Genomic DNA, 24,614 nt, shown 5'->3' on the forward strand with positions numbered 1-24,614 from the left:
CTTTTATTTTTACTTAAAGTACAATAACTTTTACCATTTTAATTTGTTTAATAGTATATTGACAGTATTGTTTTCTTTCAAAAATCCACTTAATTTTCTTTACCCTATTATTAAAATGGTAATTGACAAAAACAAACTACATTGTCACCAGAAGAGCAATACAAAATGTACAAGTGATATATTAAAATCATCTTTCCAGCTTGAATTTCAATGATGCATTGGGGCAACGATTTTGTGAGAAACATCTTCACCCTTAAATAAAGATTTTCTTAATTCCTTACCTGTATGCTAATTAGATATCACCTTGTTTTCACATTAAACAGACTTCCACATGAGAAAGCAGCAAGGATGCAGTGGCGTTAATGTTTCCTGGTGTCAACCTGTATTATTTCAGTAGATATTGAAATGACGATGCATCTTGCTGCCTTTCCAATGAAGCAAGTTTAATTTAGTAATAGGTGAAAAACCATCCCTACAAAGGTGTTAATCAGATACTTGGCTTTGTGGACACTTTTCAGAGAACAAATTTGTTAGCATAAAAATAAAGCCAGAAAATGAAGAGCTGTTTAATCACTCAATTGGATTTTTTTGCCAGCATATTTCTTTTTCTCTGCAACCCACTGCTAAATTGTGCTTCCTAGCTGTTTTTTTTTATAAAATCACTTAATCAAATCTAACTCTGATTACATCAGAGAAGGCCAGGTACCCTACACCACAAGAGGGGGTTTGAAATTTTGACTTGTCTACTTAAAGATCACCAAAATCTGATAACAAGGTAAATTACGTCCCTGGGTGGGATTGAACCACCAACCTTTTGGATAATAACCGAACACTCTAACTGATTGCGCCACAGTGACACTTTGCAAACGTATATTCTGACAAACGCTAATAAGCATTCATCTAGAACGTTTCCTAGAAAAACTTTAAAAAGTCAATAATCTGGAGAGTTTTTGTTAGATGTTTCTTCCATCAATCAACGAAGAACATTCAAGCTGATTTCTTGCAGCAGCTGGGCACTGTAACAGCTCCAGAGCTGCTCTGTAAGGCAACTAAAAGGGTGTGGGCCCTGCAGCACTACCTGTAGTTCGCATTGTGCGTTGGAAGGCACAAAGTAAGCAGACGGGAGAAGTCAGGATAGTGCGCAAGGGCATAGAAAGGAGCGGCTCAAGAAAAGAGAAGTGGAAACAGACAGCAAACTAGGCTGGAGAGAGACCTGAGACAAAGAGATCTGAATTATACGAGAGCCGACCAGGGGAAACACAAATTATGCAGTCGAGTTTCCCACATTTGGGGAAATCGCTGGAGCAGCACACACAGAGTGCAATGGGTGAGCCTTGCCCTGGGAGAAGCACCTTCATGATCATAGTATCTCACCTGGCAGGTAAGTAGGAGTTGGGCAAGAGCTGAGGAGGGTCGCTGCTCGGGCACCCCCCTGTCAAGTGAAGGAGATCCAACTGAGGCAGCACAAGAGAACTCTCGAAAGAAGAACAAGGCTAGAGGAAGATCTGAGACACAGAAATCTGGCTTTTACCAGAGCTGACCAGAGGAAAGCACAAACACAGTCCCCCACTACCACAAATAATGCAGTCGAGTTTCCCACATTTGGGGAAATCACAGGGGTCAGCATACCCAGAATGCAATGAATGAACCTCACCCTGGGAGACCAATCTTCATGACCATGGTATCTCCTATGCAAAATAAGTATGATTTGGGATAGGGCTGGGGAGGGCCGCTGCTCAGGCACATCTCTGTCAAGTAAAGGAGATTCAACTGAGGCAGCACAAGGGAACTCTCATCTGGGGACAACAACTGCAGGGAGAACACATATTTTCAGATGAACATGGGAGGGCAGAAGGCTGCCTAATACTGAAGCACCCCCAAACAACAAACCAAATGCAACAACTAGTACAAGCATTCCTGGGGGAAGGCCTGCAGCAGATGGATTTGCATATGGTGATGTCATCCAAGCAGTGGGTCAAAGTTGGCTTCAACCCTCGTCTGCATATGAAAAGAGAAAAGGGGCGTGCAGGGCATCTCGGCCTTTTGCGGCGCTTGGATGACCCCTAGTTCGCATTAAACACCTCCACCCTACTTCGGTGTGGGGCTCATGTTGGCTATGCCCCAGCCCATGAAGCATTCAAGCTGATTACTTGCAGCAGCTGGGCACTGTAATAGCTACAGAGCTGCTCTGTAAGGCAAGTAAAAGGGTGTGGGCCCTGCAGCACTACCTGTAGTTCGCATTGTGCATTGGAAGGCACAAAGTAAGCAGATGGGAGAAGTCAAGATAATGCGCAAGGGCATAGAAGGGAGCGGCTCAAGAAAAGAGAAGTTGAAACAGACAGCAAACTAGGCTGGAGAGAGACCTGAGACAAACAGATCTGAATTATACGAGAGCTGACCAGGGGAAACACAAATTATGCAGTCAAGTTTCCCACATTTGGGGAAATCGCAGGAGCAGCACACCCAGAGTGCAATGGGTGAGCCTTGCCCTGGGAGAAGCACCTTCATGATCATAGTATCTCACTTGGCAGGTAAGTAGGAGTTGGGCTTGAGCTGGGGAGGGTTGATGCTAGGGCACCCCCCTGTCAAGTGAAGGAGATCCAACTGAGGCAGCACAAGGGAACTCTCGAAAGAAGAACAAGGCTAGAGGAAGATCTGAGACAAATAAATCTGACTTTTACCAGAGCTGACCAGAGGAAAGCACAAACACAGTCCCCCACTACCACAAATAATGCAGTCGAGTTTCCCACATTTGGGGAAATCATAGGAGTCAGCATACCCAGAATGCAATGAATGAACCTCACCCTGGGAGAACAATCTTCATGACCATGGTATCTCCTATGCAAAATAAGTATGATTTGGGATAGAGCTGGGGAGGGCCGCTGCTCAGGCACATCTCTGTCAAGTAAAGGAGATTCAACTGAGGCAGCACAAGGGAACTCTCATCTGGGGACAACAACTGCTGGGAGAACACATATTTTCAGATGAACATGGGAGGGCAGAAGGCTGCCTAATACTGAAGCACCCCCAAACAACAAACCAAATGCAACAACTAGTACAAGCATTCCTGGGGGAAGGCCTACAGCAGATGGATTTGCATATGGTGATGTCATCCAAGCAGTGGGTCAAAGTTGGCTTCAACCCTCGTCTGCATATGAAAAGAAAAAAGGGATGTGCAGGGCATGGCGTCCTTTTGTGGCGCTTGGATGACCCCTAATTCACATTAAACATCTCCACCCTCCTTCGGTGTGGGGCTCATGTTGGCTATGCCCCAGCCCCTGAAGCATTCAAGATGATTTCTTGCAGCAGCTGGGCACTGTAACAGCTCCAGAGCTGTTCTGTAAAGCATGTAAAAGGGTGTGGGCCCTGCAGCACTACCTGTAGTATGCATTGTGCGTTGGAAGGCACAAAGTAAGCAGACGGGAGAGGTCAGGATAGTGCGCAAGGGCATAGAAGGGAGCGGCTCAAGAAAAGAGAAGTGGAAACAGACAGCAAACTAGGCTGGAGAAAGACCTGAGACAAAGAGATCTGAATTATACGAGAGCCGACCAGGGGAAACACAAATTATGCAGTCAAGTTTCCCACATTTGGGGAAATCGCAGGAGCGGCACACCCAGAGTGCAATGGGTGAGCCTTGCCCTGGGAGAAGCACCTTCCTGATCATAGTATCTCACCTGGCAGGTAAGTAGGAGTTGGGCTAGAGCTGGGGAGGGTCGCTGCTCGGGCACCCCCCTGTCAAGTGAAGGAGATCCAACTGAGGCAGCACAAGGGAACTCTCGAAAGAAGAACAAGGCTAGAGGAAGATCTGAGACAAAGAAATCTGACTTTTACCAGAGCTGAGCAGAGGAAAGCACAAACACAGTCCCCCACTACCACAAATAATGCAGTCGAGTTTCCCACATTTGGGGAAATCACAGGGGTCAGCATACCCAGAATGCAATGAATGAACCTCACCCTGGGAGAACAATCTTCATGACCATGGTATCTACTATGCAAAATAAGTATGATTTGGGATAGGGCTGGGGAGGGCCGCTGCTCAGGCACATCTCTGTCAAGTAAAGGAGATTCAACTGAGGCAGCACAAGGGAACTCTCATCTGGGGACAACAACTGCAGGGAGAACACATATTTTCAGATGAACATGGGAGGGCAGAAGGCTGCCTAATACTGAAGCACCCCCAAACAACAAACCAAATGCAACAACTAGTGCAAGCATTCCTGGGGGAAGGCCTGCAGCAGATTGATTTGCATATGGTAATGCCATCCAAGCAGTGGGTCAAAGTTGGCTTCAACCCTCGTCTGCATATGAAAAGAGAAAAGGGGCGTGCAGGGCATGGCGGCCTTTTGCGGCGCTTGGGTGACCCTTAGTTCGCATTAAACACCCCCACCCTCCTTCGGTGTGGGGCTCATGTTGGCAATGCCCCAGCCCCTGAAGCATTCAAGCTGATTTCTTGCAGCAGCTGGGCACTGTAACAGCTCCAGAGCTGCTCTGTGAGGCAAGTAAAAGGGTGTGGGCCCTGCAGCACTACCTGTAGTTTGCATTGTGTGTTGGAAGGCACAAAGTAAGCAGACGGGAGAAGTCAGGATAGTGCGCAAGGGCATAGAAGGGAGCGGCTCAAGAAAAGAGAAGTGGAAACAGACAGCAAACTAGGCTGGAGAGAGACCTGAGACAAAGAGATCTGAATTATACGAGAGCCGACCAGGGGAAACACAAATTATGCAGTCAAGTTTCCCACATTTGGGGAAATCACAGGGGCAGCACACCCAGAGTGCAATGGGTGAGCCTTGCCCAGGGAGAAGCACCTACATGATCATAGTATCTCACCTGGCAGGTAAGTAGGAGTTGGGCTAGAGCTGCGAAGGGTCGCTGCTCGGGTACCCCCCTGTCAAGTGAAGGAGATCCAACTGAGGCAGCACAAGGGAACTCTCGAAAGAGGAACAAGGCTAGAGGAAGATCTGAGACAAAGAAATCTGATTTTTACCAGAGTTGACCAGAAGAAAGCACAAACACAGTCCCCCACTACCACAAATAATGCAGTTGAGTTTCCCACATTTGGGGAAATCACAGGGGTCAGCATACCCAGAATGCAATGAATGAACCTCACCCTGGGAGAACAATCTTCATGACCATGGTATCTCCTATGCAAAATAAGTATGATTTGGGATAGGGCTGGGGAGGGCCGCTGCTCAGGCACATCTCTGTCAAGTAAAGGAGATTCAACTGAGGCAGCACAAGGGAACTCTCATCTGGGGACAACAACTGCAGGGAGAACACATATTTTCAGATGAACATGGGAGGGCAGAAGGCTGCCTAATACTGAAGCACCCCCAAACAACAAACCAAATGCAACAACTAGTGCAAGCATTCCTGGGGGAAGGCCTGCAGCAGATGGTTTTGCATATGGTGATGTCATCCAAGCAGTGGGTCAAAGTTGGCTTCAACCCTCGTCTGCATATGAAAAGAAAAAAGGGATGTGCAGGGCATGGCGTCCTTTTGTGGCGCTTGGATGACCCCTAATTCGCATTAAACATCTCCACCCTCCTTCGGTGTGGGGCTCATGTTGGCTATGCCCCAGCCCCTGAAGCATTCAAGATGATTTCTTGCAGCAGCTGGGCACTGTAACAGCTCCAGAGCTGCTCTGTAAAGCATGTAAAAGGGTGTGGGCCCTGCAGCACTACCTGTAGTATGCATTGTGCGTTGGAAGGCACAAAGTAAGCAGACGGGAGAGGTCAGGATAGTGCGCAAGGGCATAGAAGGGAGCGGCTCAAGAAAAGAGAAGTGGAAACAGACAGCAAACTAGGCTGGAGAAAGACCTGAGACAAAGAGATCTGAATTATATGAGAGCCGACCAGAGGAAACACAAATTATGCCGTCAAGTGTCCCACATTTGGGGAAATCGCAGGAGCAGCACACCCAGAGTGCAATGGGTGAGCCTTGCCCTGGGAGAAGCACCTTCCTGATCATAGTATCTCACCTGGCAGGTAAATAGGAGTTGGGCTAGAGCTGGGGAGGGTCGCTGCTCGTGCACCCCCCTGTCAAGTGAAGGAGATCCAACTGAGGCAGCACAAGGGAACTCTCGAAAGAAGAACAAGGCTAGAGGAAGATCTGAGACAAAGAAATCTGACTTTTACCAGAGCTGACCAGAGGAAAGCACAAACACAGTCCCCCACTACCACAAATAATGCAGTTGAGTTTCCCACATTTGGGGAAATCACAGGGGTCAGCATACCCAGAATGCAATGAATGAACCTCACCCTGGGAGAACAATCTTCATGACCATGGTATCTCCTATGCAAAATAAGTATGATTTGGGATAGGGCTGGGGAGGGCCGCTGCTCAGGCACATCTCTGTCAAGTAAAGGAGATTCAACTGAGGCAGCACAAGGGAACTCTCATCTGGGGACAACAACTGCAGGGAGAACACATATTTTCAGATGAACATGGGAGGGCAGAAGGCTGCCTAATACTGAAGCACCCCCAAACAACAAACCAAATGCAACAACTAGTGCAAGCATTCCTGGGGGAAGGCCTGCAGCAGATTGATTTGCATATGGTAATGCCATCCAAGCAGTGGGTCAAAGTTGGCTTCAACCCTCGTCTGCATATCAAAAAAGAGAAAAGGGGCGTGCAGGGCATGGCGGCCTTTTGCGGCGCTTGGATGACCTCTAGTTCGCATTAAACACCTCCACCCTCCTTCGGTGTGGGGCTCATGTTGGCTATGCCCCAGCCCCTGAAGCATTCAAGTTGATTTCTTGCAGCAGCTGGGCACTGTAACAGCTCCAGAGCTGCTCTGTAAGGCAAGTAAAAGGGTGTGGGCCCTGCAGCACTACCTGTAGTTTGCATTGTGCATTGGAAGGCACAAAGTAAGCAGACGGGAGAAGTCAGGATAGTGCGCAAGGGCATAGAAGGGAGCGGCTCAAGAAAAGAGAATTGGAAACAGACAGCAAACTATACTGGAGAGAGACCTGAGACAAAGAGATCTGAATTATACGAGAGCCGACCAGGGGAAACACAAATTATGCAGTCAAGTGTCCCACATTTGGGGAAATTGCAGGAGCAGCACACCCAGAGTGCAATGGGTGAGCCTTGCCCTGGGAGTAGCACCTTCATGATCATAGTATCTCACCTGGCAGGTAAGTAGGAGTTGGGCTAGAGCTGGGGAGGGTCGCTGCTCGGGCACCCCCCTGTCAAGTGAAGGAGATCCAACTGAGGCAGCACAAGGGAACTCTTGAAAGAGGAACAAGGCTAGAGGAAGATCTGAGACAAAGAAATCTGACTTTTACCAGAGCTGACCAGAGGAAAGCACAAACACAGTCCCCCACTACCACAAATAATGCAGTCGAGTTTCCCACATTTGGGGAAATCACAGGGGTCAGCATACCCAGAATGCAATGAATGAACCTCACCCTGGGAGAACAATCTTCATGACCATGGTATCTCCTATGCAAAATAAGTATGATTTGGGATAGGGCTGGTGAGGGCCGCTGCTCAGGCACATCTCTGTCAAGTAAAGGAGATTCAACTGAGGCAGCACAAGGGAACTCTCATCTGGGGACAACAACTGCAGGGAGAACACATATTTTCAGATGAACATGGGAGGGCAGAAGGCTGCCGAATACTGAAGCACCCCCAAACAACAAACCAAATGCAACAACTAGTACAAGCATTCCTGGGGGAAGGCCTGCAGCAGATGGTTTTGCATATGGTGATGTCATCCAAGCAGTGGGTCAAAGTTGGCTTCAACCCTCGTCTGCATATGAAAAGAGAAAAGGGGCGTGCAGGGCATGGCGGCCTTTTGCGGCGCTTGGATGACCCCTAGTTCGCATTAAACACCTCCACCCTACTTCGGTGTGGGGCTCATGTTGGCTATGCCCCAGCCCATGAAGCATTCAAGCTGATTACTTGCAGCAGCTGGGCACTGTAATAGCTCCAGAGCTGCTCTGTAAGGCAAGTAAAAGGGTGTGGGCCCTGCAGCACTACCTGTAGTTCGCATTGTGCATTGGAAGGCACAAAGTAAGCAGATGGGAGAAGTCAAGATAATGCGCAAGGGCATAGAAGGGAGCGGCTCAAGAAAAGAGAAGTTGAAACAGACAGCAAACTAGGCTGGAGAGAGACCTGAGACAAACAGATCTGAATTATACGAGAGCTGACCAGGGGAAACACAAATTATGCAGTCAAGTTTCCCACATTTGGGGAAATCGCAGGAGCAGCACACCCAGAGTGCAATGGGTGAGCCTTGCCCTGGGAGAAGCACCTTCATGATCATTGTATCTCACTTGGCAGGTAAGTAGGAGTTGGGCTTGAGCTGGGGAGGGTTGATGCTAGGGCACCCCCCTGTCAAGTGAAGGAGATCCAACTGAGGCAGCACAAGGGAACTCTCGAAAGAAGAACAAGGCTAGAGGAAGATCTGAGACAAATAAATCTGACTTTTACCAGAGCTGACCAGAGGAAAGCACAAACACAGTCCCCCACTACCACAAATAATGCAGTTGAGTTTCCCACATTTGGGGAAATCATAGGAGTCAGCATACCCAGAATGCAATGAATGAACCTCACCCTGGGAGAACAATCTTCATGACCATGGTATCTCCTATGCAAAATAAGTATGATTTGGGATAGAGCTGGGGAGGGCCGCTGCTCAGGCACATCTCTGTCAAGTAAAGGAGATTCAACTGAGGCAGCACAAGGGAACTCTCATCTGGGGACAACAACTGCTGGGAGAACACATATTTTCAGATGAACATGGGAGGGCAGAAGGCTGCCTAATACTGAAGCACCCCCAAACAACAAACCAAATGCAACAACTAGTACAAGCATTCCTGGGGGAAGGCCTACAGCAGATGGATTTGCATATGGTGATGTCATCCAAGCAGTGGGTCAAAGTTGGCTTCAACCCTCGTCTGCATATGAAAAGAAAAAAGGGATGTGCAGGGCATGGCGTCCTTTTGTGGCGCTTGGATGACCCCTAATTCACATTAAACATCTCCACCCTCCTTCGGTGTGGGGCTCATGTTGGCTATGCCCCAGCCCCTGAAGCATTCAAGATGATTTCTTGCAGCAGCTGTGCACTGTAACAGCTCCAGAGCTGTTCTGTAAAGCATGTAAAAGGGTGTGGGCCCTGCAGCACTACCTGTAGTATGCATTGTGCGTTGGAAGGCACAAAGTAAGCAGACGGGAGAGGTCAGGATAGTGCGCAAGGGCATAGAAGGGAGCGGCTCAAGAAAAGAGAAGTGGAAACAGACAGCAAACTAGGCTGGAGAAAGACCTGAGACAAAGAGATCTGAATTATACGAGAGCCGACCAGAGGAAACACAAATTATGCAGTCAAGTTTCCCACATTTGGGGAAATCGCAGGAGCGGCACACCCAGAGTGCAATGGGTGAGCCTTGCCCTGGGAGAAGCACCTTCCTGATCATAGTATCTCACCTGGCAGGTAAGAAGGAGTTGGGCTAGAGCTGGGGAGGGTCGCTGCTCGGGCACCTCCCTGTCAAGTGAAGGAGATCCAACTGAGGCAGCACAAGGGAACTCTCGAAAGAAGAACAAGGCTAGAGGAAGATCTGAGACAAAGAAATCTGACTTTTACCAGAGCTGAGCAGAGGAAAGCACAAACACAGTCCCCCACTACCACAAATAATGCAGTCGAGTTTCCCACATTTGGGGAAATCACAGGGGTCAGCATACCCAGAATGCAATGAATGAACCTCACCCTGGGAGAACAATCTTCATGACCATGGTATCTCCTATGCAAAATAAGTATGATTTGGGATAGGGCTGGGGAGGGCCGCTGCTCAGGCACATCTCTGTCAAGTAAAGGAGATTCAACTGAGGCAGCACAAGGGAACTCTCATCTGGGGACAACAACTGCAGGGAGAACACATATTTTCAGATGAACATGGGAGGGCAGAAGGCTGCCTAATACTGAAGCACCCCCAAACAACAAACCAAATGCAACAACTAGTGCAAGCATTCCTGGGGGAAGGCCTGCAGCAGATTGATTTGCATATGGTAATGCCATCCAAGCAGTGGGTCAAAGTTGGCTTCAACCCTCGTCTGCATATGAAAAGAGAAAAGGGGCGTGCAGGGCATGGCGGCCTTTTGCGGCGCTTGGGTGACCCTTAGTTCGCATTAAACACCCCCACCCTCCTTCGGTGTGGGGCTCATGTTGGCAATGCCCCAGCCCCTGAAGCATTCAAGCTGATTTCTTGCAGCAGCTGGGCACTGTAACAGCTCCAGAGCTGCTCTGTGAGGCAAGTAAAAGGGTGTGGGCCCTGCAGCACTACCTGTAGTTTGCATTGTGTGTTGGAAGGCACAAAGTAAGCAGACGGGAGAAGTCAGGATAGTGCGCAAGGGCATAGAAGGGAGCGGCTCAAGAAAAGAGAAGTGGAAACAGACAGCAAACTAGGCTGGAGAGAGACCTGAGACAAAGAGATCTGAATTATACGAGAGCCGACCAGGGGAAACACAAATTATGCAGTCAAGTTTCCCACATTTGGGGAAATCACAGGGGCAGCACACCCAGAGTGCAATGGGTGAGCCTTGCCCTGGGAGAAGCACCTACATGATCATAGTATCTCACCTGGCAGGTAAGTAGGAGTTGGGCTAGAGCTGCGAAGGGTCGCTGCTCGGGTACCCCCCTGTCAAGTGAAGGAGATCCAACTGAGGCAGCACAAGGGAACTCTCGAAAGAGGAACAAGGCTAGAGGAAGATCTGAGACAAAGAAATCTGATTTTTACCAGAGTTGACCAGAAGAAAGCACAAACACAGTCCCCCACTACCACAAATAATGCAGTTGAGTTTCCCACATTTGGGGAAATCACAGGGGTCAGCATACCCAGAATGCAATGAATGAACCTCACCCTGGGAGAACAATCTTCATGACCATGGTATCTCCTATGCAAAATAAGTATGATTTGGGATAGGGCTGGGGAGGGCCGCTGCTCAGGCACATCTCTGTCAAGTAAAGGAGATTCAACTGAGGCAGCACAAGGGAACTCTCATCTGGGGACAACAACTGCAGGGAGAACACATATTTTCAGATGAACATGGGAGGGCAGAAGGCTGCCTAATACTGAAGCACCCCCAAACAACAAACCAAATGCAACAACTAGTGCAAGCATTCCTGGGGGAAGGCCTGCAGCAGATGGTTTTGCATATGGTGATGTCATCCAAGCAGTGGGTCAAAGTTGGCTTCAACCCTCGTCTGCATATGAAAAGAAAAAAGGGATGTGCAGGGTATGGCGTCCTTTTGTGGCGCTTGGATGACCCCTAATTCGCATTAAACATCTCCACCCTCCTTCGGTGTGGGGCTCATGTTGGCTATGCCCCAGCCCCTGAAGCATTCAAGATGATTTCTTGCAGCAGCTGGGCACTGTAACAGCTCCAGAGCTGCTCTGTAAAGCATGTAAAAGGGTGTGGGCCCTGCAGCACTACCTGTAGTATGCATTGTGCGTTGGAAGGCACAGAGTAAGCAGACGGGAGAGGTCAGGATAGTGCGCAAGGGCATAGAAGGGAGCGGCTCAAGAAAAGAGAAGTGGAAACAGACAGCAAACTAGGCTGGAGAAAGACCTGAGACAAAGAGATCTGAATTATATGAGAGCCGACCAGAGGAAACACAAATTATGCCGTCAAGTGTCCCACATTTGGGGAAATCGCAGGAGCAGCACACCCAGAGTGCAATGGGTGAGCCTTGCCCTGGGAGAAGCACCTTCCTGATCATAGTATCTCACCTGGCAGGTAAATAGGAGTTGGGCTAGAGCTGGGGAGGGTCGCTGCTCGTGCACCCCCCTGTCAAGTGAAGGAGATCCAACTGAGGCAGCACAAGGGAACTCTCGAAAGAAGAACAAGGCTAGAGGAAGATCTGAGACAAAGAAATCTGACTTTTACCAGAGCTGACCAGAGGAAAGCACAAACACAGTCCCCCACTACCACAAATAATGCAGTTGAGTTTCCCACATTTGGGGAAATCACAGGGGTCAGCATACCCAGAATGCAATGAATGAACCTCACCCTGGGAGAACAATCTTCATGACCATGGTATCTCCTATGCAAAATAAGTATGATTTGGGATAGGGCTGGGGAGGGCCGCTGCTCAGGCACATCTCTGTCAAGTAAAGGAGATTCAACTGAGGCAGCACAAGGGAACTCTCATCTGGGGACAACAACTGCAGGGAGAACACATATTTTCAGATGAACATGGGAGGGCAGAAGGCTGCCTAATACTGAAGCACCCCCAAACAACAAACCAAATGCAACAACTAGTGCAAGCATTCCTGGGGGAAGGCCTGCAGCAGATTGATTTGCATATGGTAATGCCATCCAAGCAGTGGGTCAAAGTTGGCTTCAACCCTCGTCTGCATATCAAAAAAGAGAAAAGGGGCGTGCAGGGCATGGCGGCCTTTTGCGGCGCTTGGATGACCTCTAGTTCGCATTAAACACCTCCACCCTCCTTCGGTGTGGGGCTCATGTTGGCTATGCCCCAGCCCCTGAAGCATTCAAGCTGATTTCTTGCAGCAGCTGGGCACTGTAACAGCTCCAGAGCTGCTCTGTAAGGCAAGTAAAAGGGTGTGGGCCCTGCAGCACTACCTGTAGTTTGCATTGTGCATTGGAAGGCACAAAGTAAGCAGACGGGAGAAGTCAGGATAGTGCGCAAGGGCATAGAAGGGAGCGGCTCAAGAAAAGAGAAGTGGAAACAGACAGCAAACTATACTGGAGAGAGACCTGAGACAAAGAGATCTGAATTATACGAGAGCCGACCAGGGGAAACACAAATTATGCAGTCAAGTGTCCCACATTTGGGGAAATTGCAGGAGCAGCACACCCAGAGTGCAATGGGTGAGCCTTGCCCTGGGAGTAGCACCTTCATGATCATAGTATCTCACCTGGCAGGTAAGTAGGAGTTGGGCTAGAGCTGGGGAGGGTCGCTGCTCGGGCACCCCCCTGTCAAGTGAAGGAGATCCAACTGAGGCAGCACAAGGGAACTCTTGAAAGAGGAACAAGGCTAGAGGAAGATCTGAGACAAAGAAATCTGACTTTTACCAGAGCTGACCAGAGGAAAGCACAAACACAGTCCCCCACTACCACAAATAATGCAGTCGAGTTTCCCACATTTGGGGAAATCACAGGGGTCATCATACCCAGAATGCAATGAATGAACCTCACCCTGGGAGAACAATCTTCATGACCATGGTATCTCCTATGCAAAATAAGTATGATTTGGGATAGGGCTGGTGAGGGCCGCTGCTCAGGCACATCTCTGTCAAGTAAAGGAGATTCAACTGAGGCAGCACAAGGGAACTCTCATCTGGGGACAACAACTGCAGGGAGAACACATATTTTCAGATGAACATGGGAGGGCAGAAGGCTGCCTAATACTGAAGCACCCCCAAACAACAAACCAAATGCAACAACTAGTACAAGCATTCCTGGGGGAAGGCCTGCAGCAGATGGATTTGCATATGGTGATGTCATCCAAGCAGTGGGTCAAAGTTGGCTTCAACCCTCATCTGTATATGAAAAGAGAAAAGGGGCGTGCAGGGCATGGCGGCCTTTTGCGGCGCTTGGATGACCCCTAGTTCGCATTAAACACCTCCACCCTCATTCGGTGTGGGGCTCATGTTGGCTATGCCCCAGCCCCTGAAGCATTCAAGCTGATTTCTTGCAGCAGCTGGGCACTGTAACAGCTCCAGAGTTGCTCTGTAAGTCAAGTAAAAGGGTGTGGGCCCTGCAGCACTACCTGTAGTTCGCATTGTGCGTTGGAAGGCACAAAGTAAGCAGACGGGAGAAGTCAGGATAGTGCGCAAGGGCATAGAAGGGAGCGGCTCAAGAAAAGAGAAGTGGAAACAGACAGCAAACTAGGCTGGAGAGAGACCTGAGACAAAGAGATCTGAATTATATGAGAGCCGACCAGGGGAAACACAAATTATGCAGTCAAGTTTCCCACATTTGGGGAAATCAAAGGGGCAGCACACCAAGAGTGCAATGGGTGAGCCTTGCCCTGGGAGAAGCACCTACATGATCATAGTATCTCACCTGGCAGGTAAGTAGGAGTTGGGCTAGAGCTGGGGAGGGTCGCTGCTCGGGCACCCCCCTGTCAAGTGAAGGAGATCCAACTGAGGCAGCACAAGGGAACTCTCGAAAGAAGAACAAGGCTAGAGGAAGATCTGAGACAAAGAAATCTGACTTTTACCAGAGCTGACCAGAGGAAAGCACAAACACAGTCCCCCACTACCACAAATAATGCAGTCGAGTTTCCCACATTTGGGGAAATCACAGGGGTCATCATACCCAGAATGCAATGAATGAACCTCACCCTGGGAGAACAATCTTCATGACCATGATATCTCCTATGCAAAATAAGTATGATTTGGGATAGGGCTGGGGAGGGCCGCTGCTCAGGCACATCTCTGTCAAGTAAAGGCGATTCAACTGAGGCAGCACAAGGGAACTCTCATCTGGGGACAACAACTGCAGGGAGAACACATATTTTCAGATGAACATGGGAGGGCAGAAGGCTGCCTAATACTGAAGCACCCCCAAACAACAAACCAAATGCAACAACTAGTGCAAGCATTCCTGGGGGAAGGCCTGCAGCAGATGGATTTGCATATGGTGATGTCATCCAAGCAGTGGGTCAAAGTTGGCTTCAACCCTCGTCTGCATATGAAAAGAAAAAAGGGATGTGCAGGGCATGGCGGCCTTTTGCGGCGCTTGCATGACCCCTAATTCGCATTAAACACCTCCACCCTCCTTCGGTGTGGGGCTCATGTTGGCTATGCCCCAGCACCTGAAGCATTCAAGCTGATTTCTTGCAGCAGCTGGGCACTGTAACAGCTCCAGAGCTGCTCTGTAAGGCAACTAAAAGGGTGTGGGCCCTGCAGCACTACCTGTAGTTCGCATTGTGCGTTGGAAGGCACAAAGTAAGCAGACGGGAGAAGTCAGGATAGTGCGCAAGGGCATAGAAGGGAGCGGTTCAAGAAAAGAGAAGTGGAAACAGACAGCAAACTAGGCTGGAGAGAGACCTGAGACAAAGAGATCTGAATTATACGAGAGCCGACCAGAGGAAACACAAATTATGCCGTCAAGTATCCCACATTTGGGGAAATTGCAGGAGCAGCACACCCAGAGTGCAATGGGTGAGCCTTGCCCTGGGAGAAGCACCTTCCTGATCATAGTATCTCACCTGGCAGGTAAGTAGGAGTTGGGCTAGAGCTGGGGAGGGTCGCTGCTCGGGCACCCCCCTGTCAAGTGAAGGAGATCCAACTGAGGCAGCACAAGGGAACTCTCGAAAGAAGAACAAGGCTAGAGGAAGATCTGAGACAAAGAAATCTGACTTTTACCAGAGCTGACCAGAGGAAAGCACAAACACAGTCCCCCTCTACCACAAATAATGCAGTCGAGTTTTCCACATTTGGGGAAATCACAGGGGTCATCATACCCAGAATGCAATGAATGAACCTCACCCTGGGAGAACAATCTTCATGACCATGATATCTCCTATGCAAAATAAGTATGATTTGGGATAGGGCTGGGGAGGGCCGCTGCTCAGGCACATCTCTGTCAAGTAAAGGCGATTCAACTGAGGCAGCACAAGGGAACTCTCATCTGGGGACAACAACTGCAGGGAGAACACATATTTTCAGATGAACATGGGAGGGCAGAAGGCTGCCTAATACTGAAGCACCCCCAAACAACAAACCAAATGCAACAACTAGTACAAGCATTCCTGGGGGAAGGCCTGCAGCAGATGGATTTGCATATGGTGATGTCATCCAAGCAGTGGGTCAAAGTTGGCTTCAACCCTCATCTGCATATGAAAAGAAAAAAGGGATGTGCAGGGCATGGCGTCCTTTTGTGGCGCTTGGATGACCCTTAATTCGCATTAAACATCTCCACCCTCCTTCGGTGTGGGGCTCATGTTGGCTATGCCCCAGCCCGTGAAGCATTCAAGATGATTTCTTGCAGCAGCTGGGCACTGTAACAGCTCCAGAGCTGTTCTGTAAAGCATGTAAAAGGGTGTGGGCCCTGCAGCACTACCTGTAGTATGCATTGTGCGTTGGAAGGCACAAAGTAAGCAGACGGGAGAGGTCAGGATAGTGCGCAAGGGCATAGAAGGGAGCGGCTCAAGAAAAGAGAAGTGGAAACAGACAGCAAACTAGGCTGGAGAAAGACCTGAGACAAAGAGATCTGAATTATACGAGAGCCGACCAGAGGAAACACAAATTATGCAGTCAAGTTTCCCACATTTGGGGAAATCGCAGGAGCAGCACACCCAGAGTGCAATGGGTGAGCCTTGCCCTGGGAGAAGCACCTTCCTGATCATAGTATCTCACCTGGCAGGTAAGTAGGAGTTGGGCTAGAGCTGGGGAGGGTCGCTGCTCGGGCACCCCCCTGTCAAGTGAAGGAGATCCAACTGAGGCAGCACAAGGGAACTCTCGAAAGAAGAACAAGGCTAGAGGAAGATCTGAGACAAAGAAATCTGACTTTTACCAGAGCTGACCAGAGGAAAGCACAAACACAGTCCCCCACTACCACAAATAATGCAGTCGAGTTTCCCACATTTGGGGAAATCACAGGGGTCATCATACCCAGAATGCAATGAATGAACCTCACCCTGGGAGAACAATCTTCATGACCATGATATCTCCTATGCAAAATAAGTATGATTTGGGATAGGGCTGGGGAGGGCCGCTGCTCAGGCACATCTCTGTCAAGTAAAGGCGATTCAACTGAGGCAGCACAAGGGAACTCTCATCTGGGGACAACAACTGCAGGGAGAACACATATTTTCAGATGAACATGGGAGGGCAGAAGGCTGCCTAATACTGAAGCACCCCCAAACAACAAACCAAATGCAACAACTAGTGCAAGCATTCCTGGGGGAAGGCCTGCAGCAGATGGATTTGCATATGGTGATGTCATCCAAGCAGTGGGTCAAAGTTGGCTTCAACCCTCGTCTGCATATAAAAAGAAAAAAGGGATGTGCAGGGCATGGCGGCCTTTTGCGGCGCTTGCATGACCCCTAATTCGCATTAAACACCTCCACCCTCCTTCGGTGTGGGGCTCATGTTGGCTATGCCCCAGCACCTGAAGCATTCAAGCTGATTTCTTGCAGCAGCTGGGCACTGTAACAGCTCCAGAGCTGCTCTGTAAGGCAACTAAAAGGGTGTGGGCCCTGCAGCACTACCTGTAGTTCGCATTGTGCGTTGGAAGGCACAAAGTAAGCAGACGGGAGAAGTCAGGATAGTGCGCAAGGGCATAGAAGGGAGCGGTTCAAGAAAAGAGAAGTGGAAACAGACAGCAAACTAGGCTGGAGAGAGACCTGAGACAAAGAGATCTGAATTATACGAGAGCCGACCAGAGGAAACACAAATTATGCCGTCAAGTATCCCACATTTGGGGAAATCGCAGGAGCAGCACACCCAGAGTGCAATGGGTGAGCCTTGCCCTGGGAGAAGCACCTTCCTGATCATAGTATCTCACCTGGCAGGTAAGTAGGAGTTGGGCTAGAGCTGGGGAGGGTCGCTGCTCGGGCACCCCCCTGTCAAGTGAAGGAGATCCAACTGAGGCAGCACAAGGGAACTCTCGAAAGAAGAACAAGGCTAGAGGAAGATCTGAGACAAAGAAATCTGACTTTTACCAGAGCTGACCAGAGGAAAGCACAAACACAGTCCCCCTCTACCACAAATAATGCAGTCGAGTTTTCCACATTTGGGGAAATCACAGGGGTCATCATACCCAGAATGCAATGAATGAACCTCACCCTGGGAGAACAATCTTCATGACCATGATATCTCCTATGCAAAATAAGTATGATTTGGGATAGGGCTGGGGAGGGCCGCTGCTCAGGCACATCTCTGTCAAGTAAAGGCGATTCAACTGAGGCAGCACAAGGGAACTCTCATCTGGGGACAACAACTGCAGGGAGAACACATATTTTCAGATGAACATGGGAGGGCAGAAGGCTGCCTAATACTGAAGCACCCCCAAACAACAAACCAAATGCAACAACTAGTACAAGCATTCCTGGGGGAAGGCCTGCAGCAGATGGATTTGCATATGGTGATGTCATCCAAGCAGTGGGTCAAAGTTGGCTTCAACCCTCATCTGCATATGAAAAGAAAAAAGGGATGTGCAGGGCATGGCGTCCTTTTGTGGCGCTTGGATGACCCTTAATTCGCATTAAACATCTCCACCCTCCTTCGGTGTGGGGCTCATGTTGGCTATGCCCCAGCCCGTGAAGCATTCAAGATGATTTCTTGCAGCAGCTGGGCACTGTAACAGCTCCAGAGCTGTTCTGTAAAGCATGTAAAAGGGTGTGGGCCCTGCAGCACTACCTGTAGTATGCATTGTGCGTTGGAAGGCACAAAGTAAGCAGACGGGAGAGGTCAGGATAGTGCGCAAGGGCATAGAAGGGAGCGGCTCAAGAAAAGAGAAGTGGAAACAGACAGCAAACTAGGCTGGAGAAAGACCTGAGACAAAGAGATCTGAATTATACGAGAGCCGACCAGAGGAAACACAAATTATGCAGTCAAGTTTCCCACATTTGGGGAAATCGCAGGAGCAGCACACCCAGAGTGCAATGGGTGAGCCTTGCCCTGGGAGAAGCACCTTCCTGATCATAGTATCTCACCTGGCAGGTAAGTAGGAGTTGGGCTAGAGCTGGGGAGGGTCGCTGCTCGGGCACCCCCCTGTCAAGTGAAGGAGATCCAACTGAGGCAGCACAAGGGAACTCTCGAAAGAAGAACAAGGCTAGAGGAAGATCTGAGACAAAGAAATCTGACTTTTACCAGAGCTGACCAGAGGAAAGCACAAACACAGTCCCCCACTACCACAAATAATGCAGTCGAGTTTCCCACATTTGGGGAAATCACAGGGGTCAGCATACCCAGAATGCAATGAATGAACCTCACCCTGGGAGAACAATCTTCATGACCATGGTATCTCCTATGCAAAATAAGTATGATTTGGGATAGGGCTGGGGAGGGCCGCTGCTCAGGCACATCTCTGTCAAGTAAAGGAGATTCAACTGAGGCAGCACAAGGGAACTCTCATCTGGGGACAACAACTGCAGGGAGAACACATATTTTCAGATGAACATGGGAGGGCAGAAGGCTGCCTAATACTGAAGCACCCCCAAACAACAAACCAAATGCAACAACTAGTGCAAGCATTCCTGGGGGAAGGCCTGCAGCAGATTGATTTGCATATGGTAATGCCATCCAAGCAGTGGGTCAAAGTTGGCTTCAACCCTCGTCTGCATATGAAAAGAGAAAAGGGGCGTGCAGGGCATGGCGGCCTTTTGCGGCGCTTGGGTGACCCTTAGTTCGCATTAAACACCCCCACCCTCCTTCGGTGTGGGGCTCATGTTGGCAATGACCCAGCCCCTGAAGCATTCAAGCTGATTTCTTGCAGCAGCTGGGTACTGTAACAGCTCCAGAGCTGCTCTGTGAGGCAAGTAAAAGGGTGTGGGCCCTGCAGCACTACCTGTAGTTTGCATTGTGTGTTGGAAGGCACAAAGTAAACAGACGGGAGAAGTCAGGATAGTGCGCAAGGGCATAGAAGGGAGCGGCTCAAGAAAAGAGAAGTGGAAACAGACAGCAAACTAGGCTGGAGAGAGACCTGAGACAAAGAGATCTGAATTATACGAGAGACGACCAGGGGAAACACAAATTATGCAGTCAAGTTTCCCACATTTGGGGAAATCACAGGGGCAGCACACCCAGAGTGCAATGGGTGAGCCTTGCCCTGGGAGAAGCACCTACATGATCATAGTATCTCACCTGGCAGGTAAGTAGGAGTTGGGCTAGAGCTGGGGAGGGTCGCTGCTCGGGTACCCCCCTGTCAAGTGAAGGAGATCCAACTGAGGCAGCACAAGGGAACTCTCGAAAGAGGAACAAGGCTAGAGGAAGATCTGAGACAAAGAAATCTGATTTTTACCAGAGTTGACCAGAAGAAAGCACAAACACAGTCCCCCACTACCACAAATAATGCAGTCGAGTTTCCCACATTTGGGGAAATCACAGGGGTCAGCATACCCAGAATGCAATGAATGAACCTCACCCTGGGAGAACAATCTTCATGACCATGGTATCTCCTATGCAAAATAAGTATGATTTGGGATAGGGCTGGGGAGGGCCGCTGCTCAGGCACATCTCTGTCAAGTAAAGGAGATTCAACTGAGGCAGCACAAGGGAACTCTCATCTGGGGACAACAACTGCAGGGAGAACACATATTTTCAGATGAACATGGGAGGGCAGAAGGCTGCCTAATACTGAAGCACCCCCAAACAACAAATCAAATGCAACAACTAGTGCAAGCATTCCTGGGGGAAGGCCTGCAGCAGATGGATTTGCATATGGTGATGTCATCCAAGCAGTGGGTCAAAGTTGGCTTCAACCCTCGTCTGCATATGAAAAGAAAAAAGGGATGTGCAGGGCATGGTGTCCTTTTGTGGCGCTTGGATGACCCCTCCTTCGGTGTGGGGCTCATGTTGGCTATGCCCCAGCCCCTGAAGCATTCAAGATGATTTCTTGCAGCAGCTGGGCACTGTAACAGCTCCAGAGTTGCTCTGTAAAGCATGTAAAAGGGTGTGGGCCCTGCAGCACTACCTGTAGTATGCATTGTGCGTTGGAAGGCACAAAGTAAGCAGACGGGAGAGGTCAGGATAGTGCGCAACTGCATAGAAGGGAGCGGCTCAAGAAAAGAGAAGTGGAAACAGACAGCAAACTAGGCTGGAGAAAGACCTGAGACAAAGAGATCTGAATTATATGAGAGCCGACCAGAGGAAACACAAATTATGCAGTCAAGTGTCCCACATTTGGGGAAATCGCAGGAGCAGCACACCCAGAGTGCAATGGGTGAGCCTTGCCCTGGGAGAAGCACCTTCATGATCATAGTATCTCACCTGGCAGGTAAATAGGAGTTGGGCTAGAGCTGGGGAGGGTCGCTGCTCGGGCACCCCCCTGTCAAGTGAAGGAGATCCAACTGAGGCAGCACAAGGGAACTCTCGAAAGAAGAACAAGGCTAGAGGAAGATCTGAGACAAAGAAATCTGACTTTTACCAGAGCTGACCAGAGGAAAGCACAAACACAGTCCCCCACTACCACAAATAATGCAGTTGAGTTTCCCACATTTGGGGAAATCACAGGGGTCAGCATACCCAGAATGCAATGAATGAACCTCACCCTGGGAAAACAATCTTCATGACCATGGTATCTCCTATGCAAAATAAGTATGATTTGAGATAGGGCTGGGGAGGGCCGCTGCTCAGGCACATCTCTGTCAAGTAAAGGAGATTCAACTGAGGCAGCACAAGGGAACTCTCATCTGGGGACAACAACTGCAGGGAGAACACATATTTTCAGATGAACATGGGAGGGCAGAAGGCTGCCTAATACTGAAGCACCCCCAAACAACAAACCAAATGCAACAACTAGTGCAAGCATTCCTGGGGGAAGGCCTGCAGCAGATTGATTTGCATATGGTAATGCCATCCAAGCAGTGGGTCAAAGTTGGCTTCAACTCTCGTCTGCATATGAAAAGAGAAAAGGGGCGTGCAGGGCATGGCGGCCTTTTGCGGCGCTTGGATGACCCCTAGTTCGCATTAAACACCTCCACCCTCCTTCGGTGTGGGGCTCATGTTGGCTATGCCCCAGCCCCTGAAGCATTCAAGCTGATTTCTTGCAGCAGCTGGGCACTGTAACAGCCCCAGAGCTGCTCTGTAAGGCAAGTAAAAGGGTGTGGGCCCTGCAGTACTACCTGTAGTTTGCATTGTGCATTGGAAAGCACAAAGTAAGCAGACGGGAGAAGTCAGGATAGTGCGGAGGGCTGGGTCAGTTGATTGTGGGCGAGTTTGTAAGCCATTGGCGGTGGCAGCGGGTATCGGCTCAGAGGCAGTAGCGGGCATTGGCTAAGGGTCATGGGCAGGATTCGGCGGACATTATGGCTGTAGTGCCTCACTAGCCACTGACCTCACCGCACGCCACTGTGGGACAGATGTAACATGCAGAGAGAGGTAGATTTGGGAGGGGGAATGTCCTAGCATAACTGTTAATTGCAGTGTAATACTGTAATTCAGCTGTGCAGCATTTGTGGCTAAATGTCAAAGAAGCCAGTATTTACCCTGCATGCAAAACAATAAATGTATTTGAACATACCTCCCAACTATCCCAATTTTTGCAGGACAGTCACTTTTTTGGGGAATGTCCAGCTAACCCAAACACCCCCCCCCCCTTCCCATGGGGAAGGGGGGGGGATGGGGGGTGGAAGGCTCCCTGTAGCTTGTTGCTCTGCAAATATGCACATTGTGGGTAATTCAGACCTGATCGCTAGGGTGTGTTTTTTGCATCCCTGTAATCAGGTAGTTGTCGCCTACAGCGGAAGGGAAAATTTGCTGTGCAGGTGTGTGATCACATGTGCACAAGAGCTGCACAGCTCAGCACTTACTCAGCCATTGAGGTGACGTCACAAATCCTCCCACAAAACGCCGGGTCCCTCCAGTGTTTTTCCGGACACTCCCTAGACACATTCAGTTGCCACCCACACAAACACCCTCTTCTTGTCAATCTTCTTGTGATCTCCGGGCCGTCGCACTTACGCATTGTGGCGCATACGCATGTGCAATGCAAACCAGATTGCCCGCTGGGTGAAAATAAATTGAAGCGATCTGGTCTGAATAAGCCTCAATCTCTATTCACGGGAGACAGAGGGGCTGGGGCATGGCCAGCAGCTCACAGAGCACCTATAATGACAAAAATGGGAGACATGGCTCATGATCGCGATATACCTGCGAAGGTACGCCCTCTACTGATTGACAGGCAGAGGCATTCGTATTTTCTGCGGGGCACCCGGAGAAAATGTAGGCACATGCACAGGATGGACCCTGCGTATATGCCCCCATCCTCTTCATAGTTTTTGCGGTTGGAACGCGTATTACGATCCAAACTGAATTAGGCCCTATGTCTTATATACACGAGCAGTGTGAAAACATCAATCGATGGGGGTAATTCCAAGTTGATCGCAGCAGGAATTTTGTTAGCAGTTGGGCAAAACCATGTGTACTGCAGGGGAGGCAGATATAACATGTGCAGAAAGAGTTAGATTTGGGTGAGTTATTTTGTTTCTGTGCAGGGTAAGCCCCACACATTAATGCCCTTTGGAACATATTATGTCACTCACCACAATATCTGTGATACACTATGCCCTACAGTAAAGCTTCTAATTACTTTTACAAAAACTGCTCAATGCCAAGAGTTTCACGTGCTGGGTGTCATGCTCATTGCCAGGGGTTTCACTCTCTGGGTGTCATGCTCATTGCCAGGGGGAACGCAGTAGGGGGTGTTATATAGTAAGCACCACTATGGCATAGTATATAGCATTATATATATTGTGAGCACTGGTGATGTTGAGTGCAGTAGAGCTGCTGCTGGGTAATTACAATTTACTACAACCACCAATATATTCTGCTGCACTATATATATGCAAAGCTAATTCTGCTGGGTAATTACAATTGACTACAACCACCAATATATTCTGCTGCACTATATCTATATTTGCAAAGCTAATTCTGCTGGGTAATTACAATTGACTACAACCACCAATATATTCTGCTGCACTATATCTATATATGAAAAGCTAATTCTGCTGAGTAATTACAATTGACTACAACCACCAATATATTCTGCTGCACTATATCTATATATGCAAAGCTAATTCTGCTGGGTAATGCAAATTGAAACATTATTGCATAGTATGTGATTTTTAAGTACTTTTTTAAAGTTTTGAATGATATAGACCCAGTTTAATCTTTGTGGAATGCCTGGTTGTTGTTTTTAAGGTAATTTATTGCCTGGCATTTGAGGGGGTGGGGTGTGGTTACAGATTTCAATTATTGGTTTCACTTGTAATAGTCTTCTACTTAAGTCCAATGGTGTAGGCTGTGCAAAGCCGTTTGGCTGTGCATTTATTGATCCAAGCGTGCATTTTTATCAAAGCGTGATAAAATTGACACATAACAGCAGCGTTCAATCAGCGTTAATTTATCTTCAGCTGATATCGATTGTGAATTGACGTTTCTTCTCTTCTTGTCACCTACAGGTAATTACAATTGACTACAACCACCAATATATTCTGCTGCACTATATCTATATATGCAAAGCTAATTCTGCTGGGTAATGCAAATTGAAACATTATCGCATAGTATGTGATTTTTAAGTACTTTTTTAAAGTTTTGAATGATAGAGACCCAGTTTAATCTTTGTGGAATGCCTGGTTGTTGTTTTTAAGGTAATTTATTGCCTGGCATTTGAGGGGGTGGGGTGTGGTTACAGATTTCAATTATTGGTTTCACTTGTAATAGTCTTCTACTTAAGTCCAATGGTTTAGGCTGTGCAAAGCCATTTGGCTGTGCATTTATTGATCTAAGCGTGCATTTTTATCAAAGCGTGATAAAATTGACACATAACAGCAATGTTCAATCAGCGTTCAATCAGCGTTCAATCGAAGTGAAAAAGAAGGAAAACAGAAGCACACCAATCTAACAAAACAAAGAAAACTGAAGAACTAATAACAAATGTGAGTCACTTACTCCTCAGATCACTCACCTCCTGATTGTTGC

General features: G+C 48.7%; 35 non-coding genes and 1 pseudogene across 35 annotated transcripts; all 36 read right to left on the reverse strand.

Annotated features, from left to right (window-relative positions):
• Positions 1 to 1,226: 1,226 nt before the first annotated feature.
• LOC135030602 (U1 spliceosomal RNA) lies at positions 1,227 to 1,389 on the reverse strand. The gene has a single exon (XR_010226570.1). It is a non-coding gene; the product is annotated as a U1 spliceosomal RNA (small nuclear RNA).
• A 152-nt stretch (positions 1,390 to 1,541) lies between these two features.
• Positions 1,542 to 1,705, reverse strand: LOC135030654 (U1 spliceosomal RNA). The gene has a single exon (XR_010226613.1). It is a non-coding gene; the product is annotated as a U1 spliceosomal RNA (small nuclear RNA).
• Positions 1,706 to 2,376: 671 nt separating this feature from the next.
• LOC135030605 (U1 spliceosomal RNA) lies at positions 2,377 to 2,539 on the reverse strand. The gene has a single exon (XR_010226573.1). It is a non-coding gene; the product is annotated as a U1 spliceosomal RNA (small nuclear RNA).
• A 152-nt stretch (positions 2,540 to 2,691) lies between these two features.
• On the reverse strand, positions 2,692 to 2,855 carry LOC135030655 (U1 spliceosomal RNA). Its single transcript, XR_010226614.1, has one exon. It is a non-coding gene; the product is annotated as a U1 spliceosomal RNA (small nuclear RNA).
• Positions 2,856 to 3,526: 671 nt separating this feature from the next.
• LOC135030593 (U1 spliceosomal RNA) lies at positions 3,527 to 3,689 on the reverse strand. The gene has a single exon (XR_010226561.1). It is a non-coding gene; the product is annotated as a U1 spliceosomal RNA (small nuclear RNA).
• Positions 3,690 to 3,841: 152 nt separating this feature from the next.
• On the reverse strand, positions 3,842 to 4,005 carry LOC135030658 (U1 spliceosomal RNA). The gene has a single exon (XR_010226616.1). It is a non-coding gene; the product is annotated as a U1 spliceosomal RNA (small nuclear RNA).
• Positions 4,006 to 4,676: 671 nt separating this feature from the next.
• LOC135030618 (U1 spliceosomal RNA) lies at positions 4,677 to 4,839 on the reverse strand. Its single transcript, XR_010226583.1, has one exon. It is a non-coding gene; the product is annotated as a U1 spliceosomal RNA (small nuclear RNA).
• A 152-nt stretch (positions 4,840 to 4,991) lies between these two features.
• LOC135030643 (U1 spliceosomal RNA) lies at positions 4,992 to 5,155 on the reverse strand. The gene has a single exon (XR_010226602.1). It is a non-coding gene; the product is annotated as a U1 spliceosomal RNA (small nuclear RNA).
• Positions 5,156 to 5,826: 671 nt separating this feature from the next.
• Positions 5,827 to 5,989, reverse strand: LOC135030623 (U1 spliceosomal RNA). The gene has a single exon (XR_010226585.1). It is a non-coding gene; the product is annotated as a U1 spliceosomal RNA (small nuclear RNA).
• Positions 5,990 to 6,141: 152 nt separating this feature from the next.
• LOC135030627 (U1 spliceosomal RNA) lies at positions 6,142 to 6,305 on the reverse strand. Its single transcript, XR_010226587.1, has one exon. It is a non-coding gene; the product is annotated as a U1 spliceosomal RNA (small nuclear RNA).
• Positions 6,306 to 6,978: 673 nt separating this feature from the next.
• LOC135030600 (U1 spliceosomal RNA) lies at positions 6,979 to 7,141 on the reverse strand. The gene has a single exon (XR_010226568.1). It is a non-coding gene; the product is annotated as a U1 spliceosomal RNA (small nuclear RNA).
• Positions 7,142 to 7,293: 152 nt separating this feature from the next.
• On the reverse strand, positions 7,294 to 7,457 carry LOC135030636 (U1 spliceosomal RNA). Its single transcript, XR_010226596.1, has one exon. It is a non-coding gene; the product is annotated as a U1 spliceosomal RNA (small nuclear RNA).
• Positions 7,458 to 8,128: 671 nt separating this feature from the next.
• LOC135030619 (U1 spliceosomal RNA) lies at positions 8,129 to 8,291 on the reverse strand. The gene has a single exon (XR_010226584.1). It is a non-coding gene; the product is annotated as a U1 spliceosomal RNA (small nuclear RNA).
• Positions 8,292 to 8,443: 152 nt separating this feature from the next.
• Positions 8,444 to 8,607, reverse strand: LOC135030646 (U1 spliceosomal RNA). Its single transcript, XR_010226605.1, has one exon. It is a non-coding gene; the product is annotated as a U1 spliceosomal RNA (small nuclear RNA).
• A 671-nt stretch (positions 8,608 to 9,278) lies between these two features.
• LOC135030595 (U1 spliceosomal RNA) lies at positions 9,279 to 9,441 on the reverse strand. The gene has a single exon (XR_010226563.1). It is a non-coding gene; the product is annotated as a U1 spliceosomal RNA (small nuclear RNA).
• Positions 9,442 to 9,593: 152 nt separating this feature from the next.
• Positions 9,594 to 9,757, reverse strand: LOC135030637 (U1 spliceosomal RNA). The gene has a single exon (XR_010226597.1). It is a non-coding gene; the product is annotated as a U1 spliceosomal RNA (small nuclear RNA).
• A 671-nt stretch (positions 9,758 to 10,428) lies between these two features.
• LOC135030607 (U1 spliceosomal RNA) lies at positions 10,429 to 10,591 on the reverse strand. The gene has a single exon (XR_010226575.1). It is a non-coding gene; the product is annotated as a U1 spliceosomal RNA (small nuclear RNA).
• A 152-nt stretch (positions 10,592 to 10,743) lies between these two features.
• Positions 10,744 to 10,907, reverse strand: LOC135030644 (U1 spliceosomal RNA). The gene has a single exon (XR_010226603.1). It is a non-coding gene; the product is annotated as a U1 spliceosomal RNA (small nuclear RNA).
• A 671-nt stretch (positions 10,908 to 11,578) lies between these two features.
• Positions 11,579 to 11,741, reverse strand: LOC135030625 (U1 spliceosomal RNA). The gene has a single exon (XR_010226586.1). It is a non-coding gene; the product is annotated as a U1 spliceosomal RNA (small nuclear RNA).
• A 152-nt stretch (positions 11,742 to 11,893) lies between these two features.
• Positions 11,894 to 12,057, reverse strand: LOC135030628 (U1 spliceosomal RNA). The gene has a single exon (XR_010226588.1). It is a non-coding gene; the product is annotated as a U1 spliceosomal RNA (small nuclear RNA).
• A 673-nt stretch (positions 12,058 to 12,730) lies between these two features.
• On the reverse strand, positions 12,731 to 12,893 carry LOC135030601 (U1 spliceosomal RNA). The gene has a single exon (XR_010226569.1). It is a non-coding gene; the product is annotated as a U1 spliceosomal RNA (small nuclear RNA).
• Positions 12,894 to 13,045: 152 nt separating this feature from the next.
• LOC135030657 (U1 spliceosomal RNA) lies at positions 13,046 to 13,209 on the reverse strand. The gene has a single exon (XR_010226615.1). It is a non-coding gene; the product is annotated as a U1 spliceosomal RNA (small nuclear RNA).
• Positions 13,210 to 13,901: 692 nt separating this feature from the next.
• On the reverse strand, positions 13,902 to 14,043 carry LOC135030626 (U1 spliceosomal RNA; annotated as a pseudogene).
• A 152-nt stretch (positions 14,044 to 14,195) lies between these two features.
• LOC135030568 (U1 spliceosomal RNA) lies at positions 14,196 to 14,359 on the reverse strand. The gene has a single exon (XR_010226537.1). It is a non-coding gene; the product is annotated as a U1 spliceosomal RNA (small nuclear RNA).
• Positions 14,360 to 15,030: 671 nt separating this feature from the next.
• LOC135030599 (U1 spliceosomal RNA) lies at positions 15,031 to 15,193 on the reverse strand. The gene has a single exon (XR_010226567.1). It is a non-coding gene; the product is annotated as a U1 spliceosomal RNA (small nuclear RNA).
• A 152-nt stretch (positions 15,194 to 15,345) lies between these two features.
• Positions 15,346 to 15,509, reverse strand: LOC135030573 (U1 spliceosomal RNA). Its single transcript, XR_010226542.1, has one exon. It is a non-coding gene; the product is annotated as a U1 spliceosomal RNA (small nuclear RNA).
• Positions 15,510 to 16,180: 671 nt separating this feature from the next.
• On the reverse strand, positions 16,181 to 16,343 carry LOC135030588 (U1 spliceosomal RNA). Its single transcript, XR_010226556.1, has one exon. It is a non-coding gene; the product is annotated as a U1 spliceosomal RNA (small nuclear RNA).
• Positions 16,344 to 16,495: 152 nt separating this feature from the next.
• On the reverse strand, positions 16,496 to 16,659 carry LOC135030569 (U1 spliceosomal RNA). The gene has a single exon (XR_010226538.1). It is a non-coding gene; the product is annotated as a U1 spliceosomal RNA (small nuclear RNA).
• Positions 16,660 to 17,330: 671 nt separating this feature from the next.
• On the reverse strand, positions 17,331 to 17,493 carry LOC135030604 (U1 spliceosomal RNA). The gene has a single exon (XR_010226572.1). It is a non-coding gene; the product is annotated as a U1 spliceosomal RNA (small nuclear RNA).
• A 152-nt stretch (positions 17,494 to 17,645) lies between these two features.
• On the reverse strand, positions 17,646 to 17,809 carry LOC135030574 (U1 spliceosomal RNA). Its single transcript, XR_010226543.1, has one exon. It is a non-coding gene; the product is annotated as a U1 spliceosomal RNA (small nuclear RNA).
• Positions 17,810 to 18,480: 671 nt separating this feature from the next.
• Positions 18,481 to 18,643, reverse strand: LOC135030589 (U1 spliceosomal RNA). The gene has a single exon (XR_010226557.1). It is a non-coding gene; the product is annotated as a U1 spliceosomal RNA (small nuclear RNA).
• Positions 18,644 to 18,795: 152 nt separating this feature from the next.
• LOC135030638 (U1 spliceosomal RNA) lies at positions 18,796 to 18,959 on the reverse strand. Its single transcript, XR_010226598.1, has one exon. It is a non-coding gene; the product is annotated as a U1 spliceosomal RNA (small nuclear RNA).
• A 671-nt stretch (positions 18,960 to 19,630) lies between these two features.
• LOC135030616 (U1 spliceosomal RNA) lies at positions 19,631 to 19,793 on the reverse strand. Its single transcript, XR_010226581.1, has one exon. It is a non-coding gene; the product is annotated as a U1 spliceosomal RNA (small nuclear RNA).
• A 152-nt stretch (positions 19,794 to 19,945) lies between these two features.
• Positions 19,946 to 20,109, reverse strand: LOC135030653 (U1 spliceosomal RNA). The gene has a single exon (XR_010226612.1). It is a non-coding gene; the product is annotated as a U1 spliceosomal RNA (small nuclear RNA).
• A 646-nt stretch (positions 20,110 to 20,755) lies between these two features.
• On the reverse strand, positions 20,756 to 20,918 carry LOC135030603 (U1 spliceosomal RNA). Its single transcript, XR_010226571.1, has one exon. It is a non-coding gene; the product is annotated as a U1 spliceosomal RNA (small nuclear RNA).
• Positions 20,919 to 21,070: 152 nt separating this feature from the next.
• LOC135030629 (U1 spliceosomal RNA) lies at positions 21,071 to 21,234 on the reverse strand. Its single transcript, XR_010226589.1, has one exon. It is a non-coding gene; the product is annotated as a U1 spliceosomal RNA (small nuclear RNA).
• Positions 21,235 to 24,614: the final 3,380 nt, after the last annotated feature.

The sequence above is a fragment of the Pseudophryne corroboree genome, unplaced genomic scaffold (genome assembly GCF_028390025.1).
Source record: "Pseudophryne corroboree isolate aPseCor3 unplaced genomic scaffold, aPseCor3.hap2 scaffold_503, whole genome shotgun sequence".
Classification (NCBI taxonomy): Eukaryota; Metazoa; Chordata; class Amphibia; order Anura; family Myobatrachidae; genus Pseudophryne; species Pseudophryne corroboree.